Consider the following 20,371-nt stretch of genomic DNA (forward strand, 5'->3'; position numbering starts at 1 on the left):
AACACAATCAAATCCTTAACACACCTCCACCGCCGGGCCTTGAGGATGAAGAAGGCTGCAATTTAAGCATTTTTTAATCAAACAAGAAAAAAAAATTGAATTGTGCACGACAAAACTAGTTTAAATTTGCCATGAATTGTATTGGGACTTTTCGTTACTTGTAGACTCCATTTAAAACAAAGCAACGCCCAAAATATTGAAGAATTCATAACCTTTGCATGGAGTCAAAAACTACTCTATCACTCCGATCCCCAAAAAGTCTATAAAGGGAACGCTTTTTCTTAGATGATTTTCCTCATTTTGCTCAAATCTTCGACCAGCCGACCCATCGCCTGCATCCATTCCGCACCCATTTAGCAGTTTACCATCGAACTCGGAGTCGAATCCGTGTGAATCAAAACGATCAGTTCCCTTGATGTCGTGGAGCTGAGCGTTTCCATATGCATTTGGTTGTAGAAAATGAATTCTGGGACCGGGAAGAGTTCTCGAAAGTCCCGTAAAACAAGAATTCAACAACGACGAAGTTGTGCAAATTGGCACCACAAAACTTAAAAATTTATCTTATTAAACATATCAAAAGAATAGGAAAAAAATCTATGTCAATAAGTCATTTGACACCGCCTGCTCAACCAATACGACACCATATAAACAATAATATAGAGTAAATATTGATAAGTTTCAAAGATGCAAACGAATAAATGACACAATTCAAAGTTATTTGCAATATACATATTTAATTTTAATAGCTAGTTAATTTGGCATTCAAATTTGTTTTACTTTAGTGATTATTTTGTAGTTAAGTTTTTGTTTATGTAAAAAAAATATTATACTATGATATATTAGTCGCAAATTTGATGAGGATAATTCGAAATAAATTATATTAAAGAAATAAACTGAGACTCAACCTATCCTGATGATTTATTGATTTGACTAAACAAGTTGAATTAGACCAGATGTTTTTAGCCCGATTGATTATATCAAATTGTTACAAATCCTATACAATCATAAACAAAAAATATTTTAATCATACAGAAATTTCAGTAATTTCTTTCCTTCTAAGTTAGTATCTCTGTTGGGTTCTCTCTTCACTTGGAAGACAAACTTTACCTTCAAGATGAGGGAAAAAAATATTGCACCCAAAAAAAAAGGGAAAGAGGAAATACCAAAAATTGATAAGTTGGGCGACCAGATCGAATGAGAAGAAGAAAAAAAAAATCCAGAAAATGTAACAGTATAAGCTAGTAACTGATTCCAATGACAACCATTTCAGATTTAGGGCTGGATTTAAAGATTAGGGAAACAATCGAAAGAGAGGGGCTGCCGAGGACAAGGAATCATTGGGGTTACAGTAGCATACCAGAAGACAACAGGATCTGCTGCGGGGGCGAAGGAGGCGAAGAGATGGGTCGATCTGTCGTGGTCGATCGCCTCAGCACCGGGATTTGCCGCTTGACGAAGGTGTGGTCTTGACGGAGAGGAGTTCGGAGGAGTGGTTCGCGGAGAGGGGTTCGACAGAGAGGGGTTTGCCGGAGAGGAGTTGGATGGAGAAGGTCGCGTGAGATGAGGAGTTGGGAGAAGGGTTCGGGATCAAAAACGATCGGAAGATAGAAGTTGGGAGAAGGGTTCGGGTTTTCTACTCCTTACCTAGATCCAACGGTTTGTATTAATCAAGATTTAGATGAGAATTTAAACATAGACAACACCTTTTATAAAACGTTGTCGTAGACACTAAAAAAAAGTCTAATAGACAACGCTTTTTACGAAGCGTTGTCTTTGACCCGTAAAAATCACTACTAGACAACGGTTTTTAGAAAAACGATGTCTATTAATAAGAAAATAATGAAATAGACAACGCTTTTCACTAAAAGCGTTGTTAAAAAAAAATAGACAACGCTTTTTATAAAAAGCGTTGTCGTTTAAGTGTTGTAGAATCCCAATTTTCTTGTAGTGATTTGTTAGATTTAATGGATTATCTAATTGCCTTTTTTGTTTATGTGCATAGTATGTGAAGAAGCAATTTAAGTCTTCGAAGAAAAAACAACAAGACCAAGAGGTGGCGTACTTGTTAAAAGCCTTGGAGGAAATAAAGTATGTAAATTACATAGTTGATTAGTCAAGACTATTATATACTTCTCTAATTACATAGTTGAGCTAAGGTTATCAAAATTAAATTTGTAAAAATAATCTCTGATTTGTTTACTTTGTAGGTTTACAAATGATATAGTTTGGGAGGAACCACCCTTTTGTTTAAATTTGTATTCCCTTTTATTTGGTGTGAATGAAGAGATATTGACAAGAGGGGATGTAATTGACATGTATTGTAAAATTCTATTTAAGGGGGCATTCCCGTCTAGAAGCACATACAACAAGTCAATATATTGTTCAACATTCTTCACAGTAAGGAATTGATTTGAGTATAGTAAAAATTAGAATTCTTTTTATTATTTGGTTATGTATGTATGACTTTGCATATTTGTAGTCATTAATGAAATCGTCAAGTAAGTTTGCCTTCCAACACCTGATAAAGACGGATATAGGAGATGAAGAGGTAAGGTATATATTTATACCTTTGTGCAGTGATAATGCACACTTCCACTTACTGCTGGTGGACACCAAATCAATGACGTTCAATCAGTACAATTCTCTAGCAAGTGGAAGTAAATACAAATATGAATTTGAAGCAGCGGTGAGCATCTAATAATAATGTGTATGGTTGTATTTTAATATAAATGCTAGTTGATGGAAAATGAAAATTTCCTCTTCAATCTTCAAGTATCAGATTTTAAATTATATAGTCGTGAGCACGTTGCTGCTATTCATCCAAACTTGGAAAGGCATTATCCGTTTGATAAATGGGTCTCTCGCACAATAGAATGTCCACAACAACAAGCAAGGTAAATCGAGCACAGAGTGTGAATATAAATTATTGATAAAAAAATATTGACCATAAAAATGTTGTTGTTATTTACAGCGTTGACTGTGGCTTCTTTGAGATGCAATACATTCGATGTCTCCTATATGATATGAAGATGAACTTCAAACAAGGAGACATGAAAAAGATTAGAATTGATGTAATGGTATCAATTTTGAGGGATAAATATTTTAAAACATTGGATTAAATATCCAGTCTTGTAAGGCAAAAACTTGTATAGAATGTAAATGAACTTATTACGTAGTGTAGGTAGTTTAATATCTTTGTATGTAGTATTTGTTATATAATACAGTGGTATGTAGTATATGAGAAGCTTATAAACTGTCACTGGAATATTAATAATATTGCATAGTGATTAGTCAAATATAAGTCACAATATACAAAATGCGATGCTGGTGCTTATCAGTGGAAAGAGACATAATGTATATAAGTTATACTGCACACCATTTCTATCTTCTCAAAACTAAAAACATGGTAACGGTTGGGATTGTTTAAAATATCAAATAGGCTCGGACCAATAGTCGGTTTCAAGAGAACAAGGTCACTAGGTTCCGTGTCAACTGGCATGGAGCAATACCTTCTTAGACAGGGGGTATAAATACTTTTTGACACCAGATATGCCTAGGGCTGGAATTTTTTACATAATTCCCGACCCTTCCCGACTCCCAACCCGTTCCCGTCCCGAATTTTTCCTAACCCGAATCTTTCCCGACCCAAGTGGTCGGGATTTTTCCCGACCTGACTAAAATCGGGAACAGGATCGGGTACAAAAGTTCTACCCGACTGGCTTCCCGACCCGACCCGAATATATTAATAATAATTTTTAATTCAACTTTTTTAAAAATATATATATATATATAATAGGTTTAAAAATTAAAATATCAAACTTTAACTGAAGTATGATTTTAAAAAACACAAAAATAAAAAAATAAAAAAATAAAAATAACTAAACAGTAATTCAGTAAAGTAGCAAACTAGGGTTCCGTTGTTACGCATCTCAATTCTCAAATTCTCATTCACTCCTCGTTCACTTCTCGATTCGTCCTTGTGCGAACCCTAGAATCGCTGCTCAGGAAGGTGGCTGCTTGAGGATCGAGGCGCAACGACAAACAATTGGCTTGCTGGTGAGCGTCACGTGATCCCTTCTGGAGAAAATCCCATCTTTGGAGGATTGGATCGCAAATATTTGGTAGACGATTTCGTAGGGTTTCTCGATCCCTCGCCGTCTCATTAGATAGTTTTCCTGGGAGGATTTAGGGTTTGAGTCGGGAGATTCGGTGGATTGTTCTATTTAGTGTGAAATTCAGCCTATTGTTCGAGCATCTTCCTTTGATCGGAAAAGGGTGATTAGCTAGAGCAGAAAAGATGAAGCCGAGGAGCAAACCAGATGAAGATGAGGCTGACTTCTTCCCTTGCCCTCCGAGGAAAAACTGGTCTATTGGGTTGATCAAATTCATCTCTTTTCTGGTCATATTCATGGTCGGGGTCGTCATAGGCTTGTCAGCGAGTGGTCGCTTCACCCGTTCCTTCAATTCACAGACCGAAATCTTTTTCTCGAGTACAATGTACATGGCCAACTGTGATAAGGAGTTTTTGAGCTTCAAGAGTTTTGTGACTCCTGAGCATTTGATGCATAGTATGACAGACGAAGAGCTATTCTGGAGAGCTTCTATGGTGCCGAAGATGGAAGAGTATCCATTTCAAAGGATGCCAAAGGTGGCCTTCATGTTCATGACAAGAGGGCCTCTGCCCTTAGTGCAACTGTGGGACAGATTCTTCAAAGGCCATGAGGGGCTGTATTCAGTATATGTCAACACACTTCCTGATTACAAACTTAATGTCTCCGAAAGTTCCACGTTCTACGGTCGGCAGATCCCTAGCGAGGTGAGATTCATCTTTTGTTTTTGAAATGATGTCTCCTGTGTATACTTAGTATCAAAGGTTAAAATCATAATTGAAGTGCTACCCACTGCCGTGTCAAGCTTTGTAGATGCATGAGACTTTCACTGGTTTTATTATTCCTAGCAATCTACTCTTCTTATTCCAAGCAATCTACTCTTATTATTCGATCGAACTGATATTTAACTCAAAATGCTACTGTATAATGAAAATATTTGAACATTCGGGATATCATCTCCCTACCTGAAGGGATCCCAAACATTCGGGATCCCAAACATTCGGGTCCCGACACTTGTCGGGTACGGGATCGGGAGAAAAATTGATTCCCAATTTTTATCGGGATCGGAATTGGGTAAGATGGTTACGGGACAGGTCCCTACCCGATTCCACCCTTAGATATGCCTTATCCCCAGTCAGACCTTCACAGGGAACGTGATTTCAGGTAAATCCAAGTAGGGGAGGGCCATCAGTGGGTTTTGGTCAAAACCCACTGATGGACCTAGACACCTCTGATTGGACCCAATTAAGTTCGAGTGGTAATCTGGAGTTGCAAGGACTCCAAATCTGCTGGAAATTCCTTATTTAAAGCTCTTTAGGTGTTGGGAAAAAAATAAAATATAATCAGTCTCCGTTGGGCCTGATATGCTTGAATATCAAGCCTAACATGGGCCTGATATGAGTGCATATCAGACCCAACGTGGGCCTGATATGAGTGCATATCAGGCCCAACGTGGGCCTGGTATCGTTTCATTTCATAAAGCTTGATTCTATCTCCCCCTAATATAAACTCCAAACATTCTAACAGTGGCCTGATCAAAAAAATAAAATAAGATCAATTTTAAAAGTCCCCTTCCATAGGGTTGAAAAAAAAGCTGTGCACTATTCCGTGCCAACTGGCACGGAGCAATACCTTCTTAGAAATGGGGTATAAATACGTTTTGACACCAGATATATCTTCTCCCCAGGAAGAACTTCACAGGAAACGTGATTTCAGGTAAATCCAAGTAGGGGAGGGCCATCAGTGGGTTTTGGTCAAAACCCACTAATGGACCTAGACACCTCTGATTCGACCCATTTCAGTTCGAGAGGTATTCTGGAGTTGCAAGGACTCCAAATCTACTGGAAAATCCTTATTTAAAGCTCTATAGGTGCTGGAAAAAAATAAAATATAATCAGCCTCCGTTGGGCCTGATATGCTTTCATATAAGGCCCAACGTGGGCCTGATATGAGTGCATATCAAGCCCAACGTAGGCCTGATATGAGAGAATATCAGGCCCAAAGTGGGCCTGGTATGATATCCTTTCTTATAAATTTATATGATCTCTCCCTTTCTATAAACTCAAAATGTGCTACCATGCTCCTTATGAAAAAATTAAAAAAAAATAATTAGAAGGTGCTACCATAGGGTTTAAGTCTATAGCATGGCCATAAGTGGAATATGTGGCAACTGGCACGGGGTCATACCTTCTAATCCATGGTGTATAAATTCTGTTTGACACCATATATACCATCTCCCCACCAAGACCTTCACAGGGGACTTGATTTCATGTAAATCGAAGTAGGGGAGGGCCATCAGTGGGTTTTGGTCAAAACCCACTAATGGACCTAGACACCTCTGATTCGACCCATTTCAGTTCGAGTGGTATTCTGGAGTTGCAAGGACTCCAAATCTGCTGGAAAATCCTTATTTAAAGCTCTATAGGTGCTGGGGAAAAAATAAAATATAATCATCCTCCGTTGGGCCTGATATAAATGCATATCAAGCCCAACGTGGGCCTGATATGAGAGAATATCAGGCCCAAAGTGGGCCTGGTATGGTATCCTTTCTTATAAATTTATATTATCTCTCCCTTTCTATAAACTCAAAATGTGCTACCATGCTCCTTATGAAAAAATTTAAAAAAAAATTAATTAGAAGGTGCTACCATAAGGTTTAAGTCTATAGCATGGCCATAAGTGGAATATGTGGCAACTGGCACGGAGCCATACCTTCTAATCCATGGTGTATAAATTCTGTTTGACATCATATATACCATCTCCCCACCAAGACCTTCATAGGGGACTTGATTTCATGTACATCGAAGTAGGGGAGGGTCATCAGTGGGTTTTGGTCAAAACCCACTAATGGACCTAGACACCTCTGATTCGACCCATTTCAGTTCGAGTGGTATTCTGGAGTTGCAAGGACTCCAAATCTACTGAAAAATCTTTATTTAAAGCTCTATAGGTGCTGGGAAAAAAATAAAATATAATCAGCCTCCGTTGGGCCTTATATGCTTTCATATCAGGCCCAACGTGGGCCTGATATGAGAGAATATCAGGCCCAAAGTGGGCCTGGTATGATATCCTTTCTTATAAATTTATACTATCTCTCCCTTTCTATAAACCCAAAATGTGCTACCATGCTCCTTATGAAAAAAAATAAATAAATAATTAGAATGCGCTACCATAGGGTTTAAGTCTATAGCATGTCCATAAGTGGAATATGTGGCAACTGGCACGGGGTCATACCTTCTAATCCATAGTGTATAAATTCTGTTTGACACCATATATACCATCTCCCCACCAAGACTTTCACAGGGGACTTGATTTCATGTAAATCGAAGTAGGGGAGGGTCATAAGTGGGTTTTGGTCAAAACCCACTGATGGACCTAGACACCTCTGATTCGACCCATTTCAGTTTGAGTGGGATTCTGGAATTTTAAGGACTCTATCGGTGCTAGCAAATCATGGTTTAAAGCCCCATAGCTATAGTGACACGTGATGAAAAAAAATCAGGCACCGTTGAGCCTGATATGCTTAAATATCAGGCCCAACGTGGGCCTGATATTCTACCATATCAAGCCCAACGTGGGGCCTGATATTAAAAAGTATTATTTCAAAATAATAATAATTAATCTTACACATAAATCAAGTCGATTAAATTTAAAATAAAATAATGGGATATCAGGCCCAAGTTTCAATCTGCAAAAGTGCACACTCTCCTGCTTCGGTCGTCATCTTCTTCTCGAATCCATTCTACGCAGCTCCGTTTGAGGCGTGACTCTACCTTCATCGGCGTTCGAGAATCAGTTTCATACGTAGATCGGTTGCTCATTTAGTTATGCTTTCTATAACCGTTTAACCTAGGGTTTGTGTGGGCGTGTTAGAATAAGAGCGTAGTCGTTTTTACGGGATCTAAGAGTTGTTTTTCTGGGTGTGGTTATACAGTAGCTAGGTTCGCAATGGCAACAAAAGAAGCGTTGACAAGTGTGAGTGATGATCGACCAAATTATCCAAGTTATGTCAACAGAGGAAGAACTAAAAGAATGAACTAGAAAAGTACTATTTGCCACTTCAGAAAGTTTATCTCTTCTGTTAACCCGACTGCAGAACAAGAACAGAAGATTCGAGACACACCTTTTTCGTGGATCCTCGACCTCCCTGATAGTTCTTTTGTAAGAGCTCAGGTACAAAATATGTTTGATAATTGGGATCATGAGGAAAAAAACTTTATCTTCCATGGGAAGAAGCTCAAATTTACAAAGGTAGATGTGGGACTGATTCTTGGCCTACCCGACAATGGAGAGATAGTTCGTCTCGATTTAAATGAGGCTTCAAGCGCACTGTACATGGAGTTTTTCCGAGATTCGGATTGTTCTGCCAGACATTTGGAGAAACTGATTAGGAAGTCGAGATCAAATGACAAGTTGTATTGTCAGCTATATATCTTGTATCTTTTTTACAACTGTTCTATTTTATGGGAGTAGCAGTGTTCTCAGAATACCTGTGCTCTCCTTAATTGACTGTGTAGATGATTTTGACAACTTAGCTAGGTTTAATTGGTGCAATGCAGTATACAGTTTCATGGCTCAACAATTAGACTCCATTGGATTGGAGCTTACATTAAGACCAAAATCACAGGTTGCTGATGCAACGCCCAAGGCCCCCTTGCTCAAGGGATTTCCAAATATTTTGGCTGTAAGTCCGATTACATATATATCACTATATTTGTAAAGATTATGAATTATTTTTATAATCATATTGTAGGTATGGGTGTGTGAGCACATCAGCATTATTGATCTAGACCATCCAGAAAAATTGCCAAGAATACTACGGTGGAGATGGCCTAACTATCATGTTGATACAGTCAAAAAAATGATAAACCGTGTAACTGCAGATAAAATTTTAGTAGATTTAATTCTGGCAGAATCAAAGTTGGATTTACTACCAAACCGGCCTCAGCCAACTGAGTCTCTTGAGTTGGTTGGCCAAGGATCTTTACAGCAAGCCGAAGAAGGTCTACTGCAGTGTGACGATACGGTAGATTGTATTTTGTGCAAGGAAAAGGATAACAAAATTGATAGTTTAAAGCAAGAATTACATAAAGCTACTCAAAGTTTGGAGGAAGCTAATAAAAATCTGTCAACGGTGATAGAAGAAAAGGATAGTCTAGTAGCAACAAAGGATATTGTGATTGCTAATATGGAATCTATGCTTAAAGAAAAGGATCAACAAATAAGTGAACTGCGTAAGGAACGGGATATGAGTGACACCAAGCCTGACACTATAAATTCTGACGTGGATAACAGAATTTTAAATGTTAAAGACAAAATCATCGTCGATGCCGAAAATAAGATTAAAGAGCTCCAACAAGTCATACAAAGCATATCAGGGGAGCCAAGAGCATCAGAAGGCATAGACCCTAATCTGACTATAATTCCAACTAATTTTCGGGTAGGCCCCAAAAGAAAGAGAACTCAGAGAAATTTGATATCCGAATGCACCAAAAAAAAAGGCAAACAGCTTGTTCTTTCTGTCGAACCAGATGCTCCTGCACCATCAAAGACCGAAGATACAAGTTCATCACAGCTAGAAACAAAATGTCATGAACTTAACAAGGTCAAAACTAAAATATTGAAGGTACGATCGAGAGTAGGTAAGTTGTTATTTTATAATCCTTAATGACATAGTATAATTTTAATTATCTCAGCAAGCGAAGACATTTTTTAAAAAGAGTCAAGAAGGTGTGATAGCCGATGCATTATTGAAGCTCAGTCAGTTAAGGTAACGTAGTTGCCAGCCTAAATACTTAAACCACATGTCAACGAAGGATTATTATTGGAGTTTAATGATATTTTTTATACTTTTAATTTATTAAATACCATTGACTGTATCCTTGTGTGTAGGGTGACGGTGCAACCAATATGGACAAATGATAATTTCTCTTTAGATATGCAATCTTTTATGACAATATTTGATTGGACTCAATACACCAATGGGGATTGCATAAATGTTTATTGGAATATTCTTGCTAATGAAGTCAAAAACTCTAACTCACCGTACCACCCATCCATATTTTGTGGGGTTGGATTCCGAGTATGTCCCTTATCTCATTGTAAATTATTTATAATATATATTGGATGCAGTCACCTAAATAGCTCTATTATTTGCATAGGACTTGTTCGGAATGATGCACGTGGATGCATTGAAACAAACTGCAAAAACTGATGACGACAAGGACATTAGATATATTTTCTGTCCTCTAAATAACCAAGATGATCAATGGCATCTAATGGTCATGGACCTGGAGGAAGGTCAAATAATTCATTATAACTCTATTGGCACCACAAAAAATTATACTTCTATTTTTAATCAAACTGTAAGTAACAAATTTCTTATATCCAATAATCATTGGTTATGTATTAATTACTATGGTTTGATATTTGTAGGTGTTATTTTTTAAGGAGCTAAACTGGTTATACTATCACAGATGGCATAAAGGTTTAGCACCTTTCTCCGGGAGAGAGTATAAAATGAATCAAGTTATTGGCCCCACACAAAGCAAATCGTAAGTATTTGTGTATGTTCCATAATAATTGGATTTGGCTTTTTAATGATGGATTGTCCTTTTGTTTTATAGGTTGGATTGTGCTTTTTTTATAATACGCTATGCAGAGAGTTTGATGTTCCAGAGATCTATAGACTTTGTACAAGCTGATATGAGAGCTTATAGATTTAGACTTGGACATAAAATCACGTCTTACAAAAACTTTAAACTATAGATACTGAACAATTGTAATATACTATTCTTGTAATGATTTACTGTTTGTGTAAATTAAATTTATGGTGAATCAATTTATTTTATTTTAATTTCTTTTTTGATAAGGAGCATGGTAGCACATTTTGAGTTTATAGAACGGGGGAGATAGTATCAATTTTTAAGAAAGGATATCATACCAGGCTCACGTTGGGCTTGATATTCAAGCATATCAGGCCCAACGGTGCCTGAATTTGTTTTTTTTTCCATCACTTGCCAGCAGACCTATGGAGCTTTAAACCATGATTGGCTAGCACCGATGGATTCCTTCAAACTCCATAATACCACTCGAACTGAAATGGGTTGAATCAGAGGTGCTAAGTCCATCAGTGGGTTTTGACCAAAACCCACTGGCCAAAACCCACTGATGGCCCTCCCCTACTTGGATTTACCTGAAATCACGTTCCCTGTGAAGTTCTGACTGGGGATAAGGTTTATCTGGTGTCAAAATGTATTTATACCCCATGTCTAAGAAGGTATTGCTCCGTGCCAGTTGGCACGGAACAGTGCACAGCTTTTCTTTTCAACGCTTTTCTGAAGGGAACTTTTAAAATTGATCTTATTTTATTTTTTTGATCAAGCCCCTGTTAGAATGTTTGGAGTTTATATTAGGGGGAGATAGAATCAAGCTTTATGAAATAATACGATACCAGGCTCACATTGGGCCTGATATGCACTCATATCAGGCCCACGTTAGGCCTGATATTCAAGCATATCAGGCCCAACGAAGGCTTATTATATTTTATTTTTTCTCCATCACCTATAGAGCTTTAAATAAGGATTTGTCAGTAGATTTGGAGTCCTTGCAACTCCAGAATACCACTCGAACTAAAATGGGTCCAATCAGAGTTGTCTAGGTCCATCAGTGGGTTTTGACCAAAACTCACTGATGGTCCTCCCCTACTTGGATTTACCTGAAATCACGTTCTCTATGAAGATTTGATTGGGAAAAAGATATATCTGGTGTTAAAACGTATTTATACCCCATTTCTAAGAAGGTATTGCTCCGTGCCAGTTGGCATGGAACAGTGCACAGCTTTTTTGAAGGGGACTTTTAAAATTGATCTTATTTTATTTTTTTGATCAGGTCCCTGTTAGAATGTTTGGAGTTTATATTAGGGAGAGATAGAATCAAGCTTGATGAAACGATACAATACCAGGCCCACGTTGGGCCTGATATACACTCATATCAGGCCCACGTTGGGCCTGATATTCAAGCATATCAGGCCCAACAGAGGCTGATTATATTTATTTTTTTTCAACACCTATAGAGCTTTAAATAAGGATTTGCCAGCAGATTTGGAGTCCTTGCAACTCCAGATTACCACTCGAACTGAAATGGGTCGAATCAGAGGTGTCTAGGTCCATCAGTGGGTTTTGACAAAAACCCACTGATGGCCCTCCCCTACTTGGATTTACCTGAAATCACGTTCCATGTGAAGTTCTGACTGGGGATAAGGTATATCTGGTGTCAAAACGTATTTATATCCCATGTCTAAGAAGGTATTGCTCCGTGCCAGTTGGCACGGAACAGTGCACAACTTTTCTTTTCAACCCTATGGAAGGGGACTTTTAAAATTGATCTTATTTTATTTTTCTGATCAGGCCCCTGTTAAAATGTTTGAAGTTTATATTAGGGGGAGATGGAATCAAGCTTTATGAAATGATACGATACCAGACCCACGTTGGTCCTGATATTCACTCATATCAGGTCCACGTTGGGCCTGATATGCAAGCATATCAAGCCCAACGGAGGTTGATTATATTTTATTTTTTTCCCAGTACATATAGATCTTTAAATAAGGATTTGTCAGCAGATTTGGAGTCCTTGCAATTCCAGATTACCACTCGAACTGAAATGGGTCGAATCAGAGGTGTCTAGGTCCATCAGTGGGTTTTGACCAAAACCCACTGATGACCCTCCCCTACTTGGATTTACCTGAAATCACATTCCCTGTGAAGTTTTAACTGGAGATAAGGTATATATTGTGTCAAAACGTATTTATACCCCATTTCTAAGAAGGTATTGCTCCGTGCCAGTTGGCACGGAACAATGCACAGCTTTTCTTTTCAACCCTATGGAAGGGGACTTTTAAAATTGATCTTATTTTATTTTTTTTATCAGGCCCCTGTTAGAATGTTTGGAGTTTATATTAGGGGGAGATGAAATCAAGCTTGATGAAATGATACGATACCAAGCCCACGTTGGGCCTGATATGCACTCATATCAGGCCCACGTTGGGCCTGATATTCAAGCATGTCTGGCCCAACGGAAGCTGATTATATTTTATTTTTTTCCCAGCACCTATAGAGCTTTAAATAAGGATTTGCTATCAGATTTGGAGTCCTTGCAACTCCAGATTACCACTCGAACTGAAATGGGTCGAATCAGAGGTGTCTAGGTCCATAAGTGGGTTTTGACCAAAAACCCACTGATGGCCCTCCCCTACTTGGATTTACTTGAAATCACATTCCCTGTGAAGTTCTGACTGGGGATAAAGTATATCTGGTGTCAAAACGTATTTATACCCCATGTCTAAGAAGGTATTGCTCTGTGTCAGTTGGCACGGAATAGTGTACAGCTTTTTTTTTCAACCCTATGGAAGAGGACTTTTAAAATTGATCTTATTTTATTTTTTTGATCAGGCTCCTGTTAGAATATTTGGAGTTTATATTAGGGGGAGATGGAATCAAGCTTTATGAAACGATACGATACCAGGCCCACGTTGGGCCTAATATGCACTCATATCAGGCTCACGTTGGGCCTGATATTCAAGCATATCAGGCTCAACGGAGGCTGATTATATTTTATTTTTTTCCCAACATCTATAGAGCTTTAAATAAGGATTTTCTAGCAGATATGGAGTCCTTGCAACTCCAGATTACCACTCGAACTTAATTGAGTCGAATCATAGGTGTCTAGGTCCATAAGTGAGTTTTAACCAAAACCCACTGATGACCCTCCCCTACTTGGATTTACCTGAAATAATGCTCCCTCTGAAGTTCTTACTGGGGAGATGGTATATATGATGTCAAAATGTATTTATACCCCCTGTCTAAGAAGGTATAGCTCCGTGAAAGTTGCCACGGAACAGTGCACCTATTTTATTTTTCAATGACCGAGAATTGTTGTCCTATCTTATTTTGCAAGGATTACTACAATCCCTTTGTGCGAGTTTTCATTTATATTTCACAACATATTTACGTGACTTTGAAATTATGAACCCCTTCCTGTTGAATTAAAATGTATCGCATTTTTATTTTACACAATGGAGATATGGTGTGAAGTATTATTTCTGCCTTGCAGGTGATGGTTTGCACTTCTCATACCTACAATAACACTGTAACACAAAAAAATACTCCATAAACCTATATAACAGAAACATCACTTTCCACAACTGTTTTTTTACAATCCTATATATGTACTTCATACAAAACATATGGCTAAACTCCTCCATTTTACAATTCAGTCAAGAACCAAGGGCTGGCGACATTCTACAGGTCCTCCGATTATGGCCCATCGTATTGCACCTGCTGCATTTGATTTTTACCTTCCCATTATGTTTTGACTCGATCCTTGCCTTCTTTCGCCTACCAGGCTGCACAAGGCTACGGGGACATAGCACTATAATGTTGCTGACTCCCCTAGGCCAAAATTTCTTGCTTCGACAGGGGTAAATATGATCCATGTATGTCGTTTTCCATTTCTGTGAATGAAAATAATGCTCACAATATGGGAGTGTATCCATGTTCCGGTGAATTATGACGGCAATTGCATGTGAGCAAGGCAATCCTGAAATTTGAAACTCCCCACAGTTACAATATTTTCTCTCCAAATCAACAATGTATGAAGCACCCCATGTCTCTACTTCCATTTCGGATTGTGAGTAGGGGTGGACATTATATCGTCTAGCTTTCTCCCTCCTTGATTCCATTTCTTTGGTAGCATGAGGTGTCAACGCAACATACCATTTCGACGCTTCCTCCTTACGGTTAAAGAACCACTGAGCTACCTTTCTTCTAGTATTATCAATTAACCTGTTTATCGGAAGTTCACGTGTCTCCTTGAACAAAGCATTTAAACTCTCTACACAATTGGTGGTTAGCATTGTGTACCTTCTGCCACTAAAGTGTGCATTAGCCCATCTTTTAGGGTCAATGTTCTAAAGTCACTTATGAGCATCTGAATGTTTTTCAAGCATGGACTGCATTATGAGATCATATTGTAGTGTTGTGTTTGCTCGAGCTGCTGCCCAAAACAACCCTAAACCTGACCTACTGCCAGTATCTGTTACCATATTGCAAGACATGTGGTGGCAACAAAAAGCATGATGGGCAGTAGGGTAGACTTTCCTAACTTCTGCTATAATGCCACGATGTCTATCTGATACTATACTCATTGACTCTGGATTAACATTAAAGAATCTCTTCGTATGATCCAGAAACCACTCTCATGTAGACCCACATTCAACTTCAGTGATTCCAAAGGCTACTGGGAGGACATTGTCATTAGTATCTATTGATGTAGCCATCAACAACACACCTGGATATTTGCCTCTTAGGTGTGTGGCATCAATTCCAATTAATTTACGAAGATAAGACCTGAATACTCTTCTACAAGCTCCAAAATCTCAAAAACAGCGTTGGAACTAATTATCCCCATTCCTGTGTAGTGCCACATAGGTTTCAGGATCCCTGACTCTTAACTCATGCAGATATAGTGAAAGATCTCTATATGCTTCGTCATAATCTCCAACAACTTTCTTCATCACTTTCTCTCGAGCTATGTATACTTTTCTATAGGATATGGTCACTCCGAACCTGGCTTTTATATCTGCTATAATCATACTTGGCTTGTATTGTTCATTAGCAAGAAATTGCTCTTCAACAAAAGAAGCTACAAAGGATGAAGAGCATGCTTGATGATCAGCACTTTTCCTAATGGTGCGACATTGGTGTTCCTTTATATATTTCGTAACAATGAACTCTACATCCCCCCGGGTAACTACTCTCCACTTACACGGTTGATTGAAGCAGATAGCTTTTACTTTATTTTTCTGAGTGTCAACTGGGTTATATCTCATATGTTTAACCATGGCATGCTTCACAAGTTCATTCTTGAACTCTTGTCGAGATGGAAATATCTGTCCTACAAAAAATCCATGCTAATCTGTTGCCTCTTCAATTGACCTTTGGAGCAATCGAGAATTTAGAATATATGGATCATCCGCTATTGGGAACTCCTCCTCTAAGTCACTGTACTGCTCTTGAGATATTTCATATTGTTCAATCTGCATATCATCAGCAAAGAATTCTTGTACATCTGTATTGCATTGCATTTCCTCTCCATTTCGGTTATAATACCCTTCCTCCTCACTCCAAGTAGGCTCATAGTAATCAACAAGTGTTGCACACGGGTTCAGAACCTCATCTTCTTGAATACTAGCTTATTCATTTAGATCAAATGTGAAATTACTACTTGTATTTCTATTTGTGTTAGGCACACAACTATACTGCGAAGATGATGGAATATTTGTTCTGGATACTTCTCCTACATTAGCTGCATGTCCAATGCTAGAATTTGCATTAAGAGTATTCCATATCTCAGAGAGAATTTCTTCAGTTATATGATCATCCCTGATAAATAAATTTCAAACTATTTTAGTAAATTTGTAACTACATAATCTATTGCTGTAGTTAAATTGTAATTTTGCTCAAACTAGGAAGGGTCTGATGTAAAAACAAAGTTTTAACCACATAACACGTTATCGATATCAGGCCCAAGGTGGGCCTGATATCATAGATATCAGACCCCTTTTGAAGCAGATACTTCTTGTAAACTAGGACCACCACTGACTAAATCCTAAACCATAAATAAATAATTTTTAGCCAAACTTAACTATCAACGTCAGAAACTAACATAACTTAAATCAATTAAGTCTTCTATTACATCATAATTCAGGTGTTGTTGAATATTATTCCCCACACAACCAAAATAAACCATAACAACACTTTTTGCCGCCACCCTTCCCACCAATACTGTCATTTTTATTTACCATCAATACCCTAATTTACAGTAAAAAAAATCAATACATACATGTCTAAATCTTTAAATGTGTGCTTCTACTAAGTTCCCTCTTGGAAGAAGTTTGTCATTCTCGGCTGACGTTCTTAACTTAATTTGTCCTTGGTCTCCTCTAGCAACTCTTACGCCATTATGCAATAAACCTAACTGGTCTATTGTAATCCCGCCAACCAGCACGAGCAGTAATGGCAAGCGCAGGGTTCACATTTCTTTCAAGTTTATAACACCACGCAGAGGGATGGAGGGAGAGAGACGGTGAGAAGACGTGCATCCGAACCACAAATTATTTTTCAATTCTAATTTCGGCTTGGATGCTTGGAAAATTGTGTTTGAAAAAGGTGGTTGCCAGTTTAGCCAAAGGGGCAATTTGGGAATTGATTTTGGTAAACTGCGTCTTTTGGTAAATACAAAACCGTGATGCGTCTTTTGGTAAATACATTAAACCTAGTACGTCTTTTGGTAAATTGTCGTTTCATTTATATATATATATATATATTCAACATTTTTTTTTTTTGAGTTTCTTGTTATTGTTAGAGGTAAAGCTCGACGAATCAGAGAAATCAGTCACGAGAGATGGAAAATAAGCGTTTTCGGAGGATGAGACTGACTTCGTTGATTCTTTGTCGGAGGGCGACTCCGATCGCAGAAGTATCGGTGTATCCTTAGTAACAAAGTAAGTTTTTGATTTCGTATTAAAAATGTGAATTTTGTATATTTTAGGATGATTCTATTTTTTTAACCTGCACTACAAGAATTTTTGCATTCAACAACACCCAATAGACAACGCTTTTTAATAAAAACGTTGTCGTTCTTTGTTTTACAACGCTTTTAGTGAAAAGCGTTGTCTATGGTATTTACTTTTTACTAAAGACAACGATTTTTAATGAAGTGTTGTCTTTAGTGTTGTTGTTTATGGTCAAAGACAACATTTTTTTAAAAAACGTTTTTTAAAGTGTTGTGTATGTTTCCCCTAAACTCACTTAAAATAAATTCGCAGCCCTCGCTTTGCTAAACTCTAAACCCTCAACGCGCGCGCGCCTTCTCCTCACCACTCCTCTCCACGAGTTCTCCTCTCCACTCCTCTCCACGAGTGCCTTCTCCTCTCCTTCTCCTCTCCACGAGTGCCTTCTCCTCTCCACTCCTCTCCACGAGCGCCTTCTCCTCTCCACGAGCGCCTTCTCCTCTCCTTGCCGCGTGATCTCCTCTGAACCCTAATCTCGACCCAAACTCCTCACGCAAAACTCCTCACGCCGGCCCAACTCCTCCAAGTCGAGATCCCTAATCTCGCATTTCCCCATCTCCTCAATCAAAGTCAGCTTATCCTTTCTCAAATCTCTCGAGCCCTCGACGCAGATCCAGCGGAGTGTAGACGCCGAGCGGAACAATCGCCAGGATGGTCTGTATTGCGTGCCTGTTGCCTTTGTTCTTGATCCCCGTCGTTAACGCCTTGCCTCTGCTCTTCGATCTCATCGTCGGTAAGATCTACAGGCTTTTCGGCTGGGAATACAGAAAGCCTGCAAGGGTGCCAGCTGCTTGTCCATACAAGCCTGCTTCAAAAAATGTTGATGGTTTAAATGCAGGTACAGAGTCTCTTGTGGAACCTCATAAAAATTCTGCTACACAATCTGATAAAAAAGAAGAATAGAATCAGAGTCAGCAGCTGTTTCCATGCCAAATGAACAGTTTGAAGTTTGTATAAGCATGTTAAAAAATCCTACTTAATGATCTTATGGCAGTGTGTTACATGTGGTCTAATTATATAAACGAGTGCAGTTTCTGGCTTCTTCCTGTGGTGTTATGGCACATGGATGAGATGAAATGTGCATTCGATGCTATTATTATTTCTTGAAATGTCGTCTGCTCAAAAAAAAAAAAAAAAAAAAAATCAAAGTCAGCTTACCCTTCCTAATCTTCTCACGGCTCCTCAACTCCTCTGAACCCTTCGATCTTAGTTCCTTCCTCGCAGAGCAGATTCGAGAGTAGGAGGAACGGAAGAAAGAAAGGTAAAATTTCTTCCATCCCTCTAGAATAAGATTTTGTTTATTTTTGATTATTTTCCGAACTAGCCATTTTGCCGGATTCATACTGCATCAATTTTCCCCCTCCCCTGATTGTATTTTCTCATGATTTAGTCATTCCTCGATGGCACGGATCGATGAGTACATAATCTGATGAAGACTGATTAAAAATATGGTTTGCATAGATGAGTACATAATCTGATGAAGTTTGTGCTAGGCACTATATATTTAGAGTTGTTGAAGTCAAAGTGAGGCTCAATCTGACTAAAATACCAAAACACTTTAATTAGGATTCCTGGTTCTCAATCACGTGGGAATCAAAGAGGAAGTCCTACTCAAAAGAGGATGTCCAACTTAACTAAGGAGACTTCTTATATATCATTACATTATTTTTTTCATTGAAAATGAGGTTTTTTTCCATTTTTTATTATATGTTTAATAAGGAGGTCCTGTTTAGTAAATCTACAGGCATTTTGCATATTATTGGCAACTGATGATCCTATACAGAATTGATAAACCTCTATAGTTCTACTTGTCACTCTACTTTTTATTGCTTTGTACTGCTTTTGATGTTTTGATTTAATTGAAATTTGGAAGCCAATGTTAATTCATATTTTTTTCCAGGTATCTTGTTCAGATAATCACATTCATCTGCTAAAAATGCCTACAATGGATATCTCAAAATCCATATCGGGAATCAAGGTTTGTCATACCATATGGTTTAGACATCAATGCTTTGTTGGCTTAGTTTTACTGAAAACCTTTCCTGGATAAACTTTCGTATGTTGATATATTCTAGTATATCTTCAGCCTCCTTTTTCGTTTCCTCTCAAACATGAAGGATCCTGCACACAAGTTGCATTTGAGCAGACAACTGGATTAGTTGCTGTTTCCACTGAAGATTATTGTGTACAATTCTATAGCTTGTTTGACAACCATGAGGTTTCAGAGGTGATGGCTCTATTTTTGCATTCTGATATTATCATCTAGAGCTTGACATCTCTTTTTTCCTTTTAAGAAAAAGCAAGTTCTCATGATATTTATTTTATTGCTTAGGTCCAAGTGTGCAAAAGAAATTTTCAGCCTGCAGATGACGTTATGGTACGCCATTAACTAATCAAGATATATTTGCGGTGCTGTATCTGTTATGACTATTACCTTAACTTTTGTTCTGTTGTATCCGTAGCTCTTTGAGTCAATCGTCCATGCATTAGTAGGCTGTTAGTTTAGAAGCAATTCTAATTTGTAGTTTGACATTTGGAAAGAATGCATTATTTGTACCAACTGCCAAATTTCTGTAAACAGCTTGATTGGAGTTGCATTTTTATGGATTCTTTGGGTCATTTTTTGCTAAGA

General features: G+C 38.2%; 1 long non-coding RNA gene across 1 annotated transcript; it reads left to right on the forward strand.

Moving 5' to 3' along the window:
* Positions 1-19,630: 19,630 nt before the first annotated feature.
* On the forward strand, positions 19,631-20,105 carry LOC121990585. Its single transcript, XR_006114631.1, has 3 exons — positions 19,631-19,717; positions 19,826-19,966; positions 20,072-20,105. It is a non-coding gene; the product is annotated as an uncharacterized LOC121990585 (long non-coding RNA).
* Positions 20,106-20,371: the final 266 nt, after the last annotated feature.

The sequence above is a fragment of the Zingiber officinale genome, chromosome 6B (genome assembly GCF_018446385.1).
Source record: "Zingiber officinale cultivar Zhangliang chromosome 6B, Zo_v1.1, whole genome shotgun sequence".
In the NCBI taxonomy this organism is placed as follows: Eukaryota; Viridiplantae; Streptophyta; class Magnoliopsida; order Zingiberales; family Zingiberaceae; genus Zingiber; species Zingiber officinale.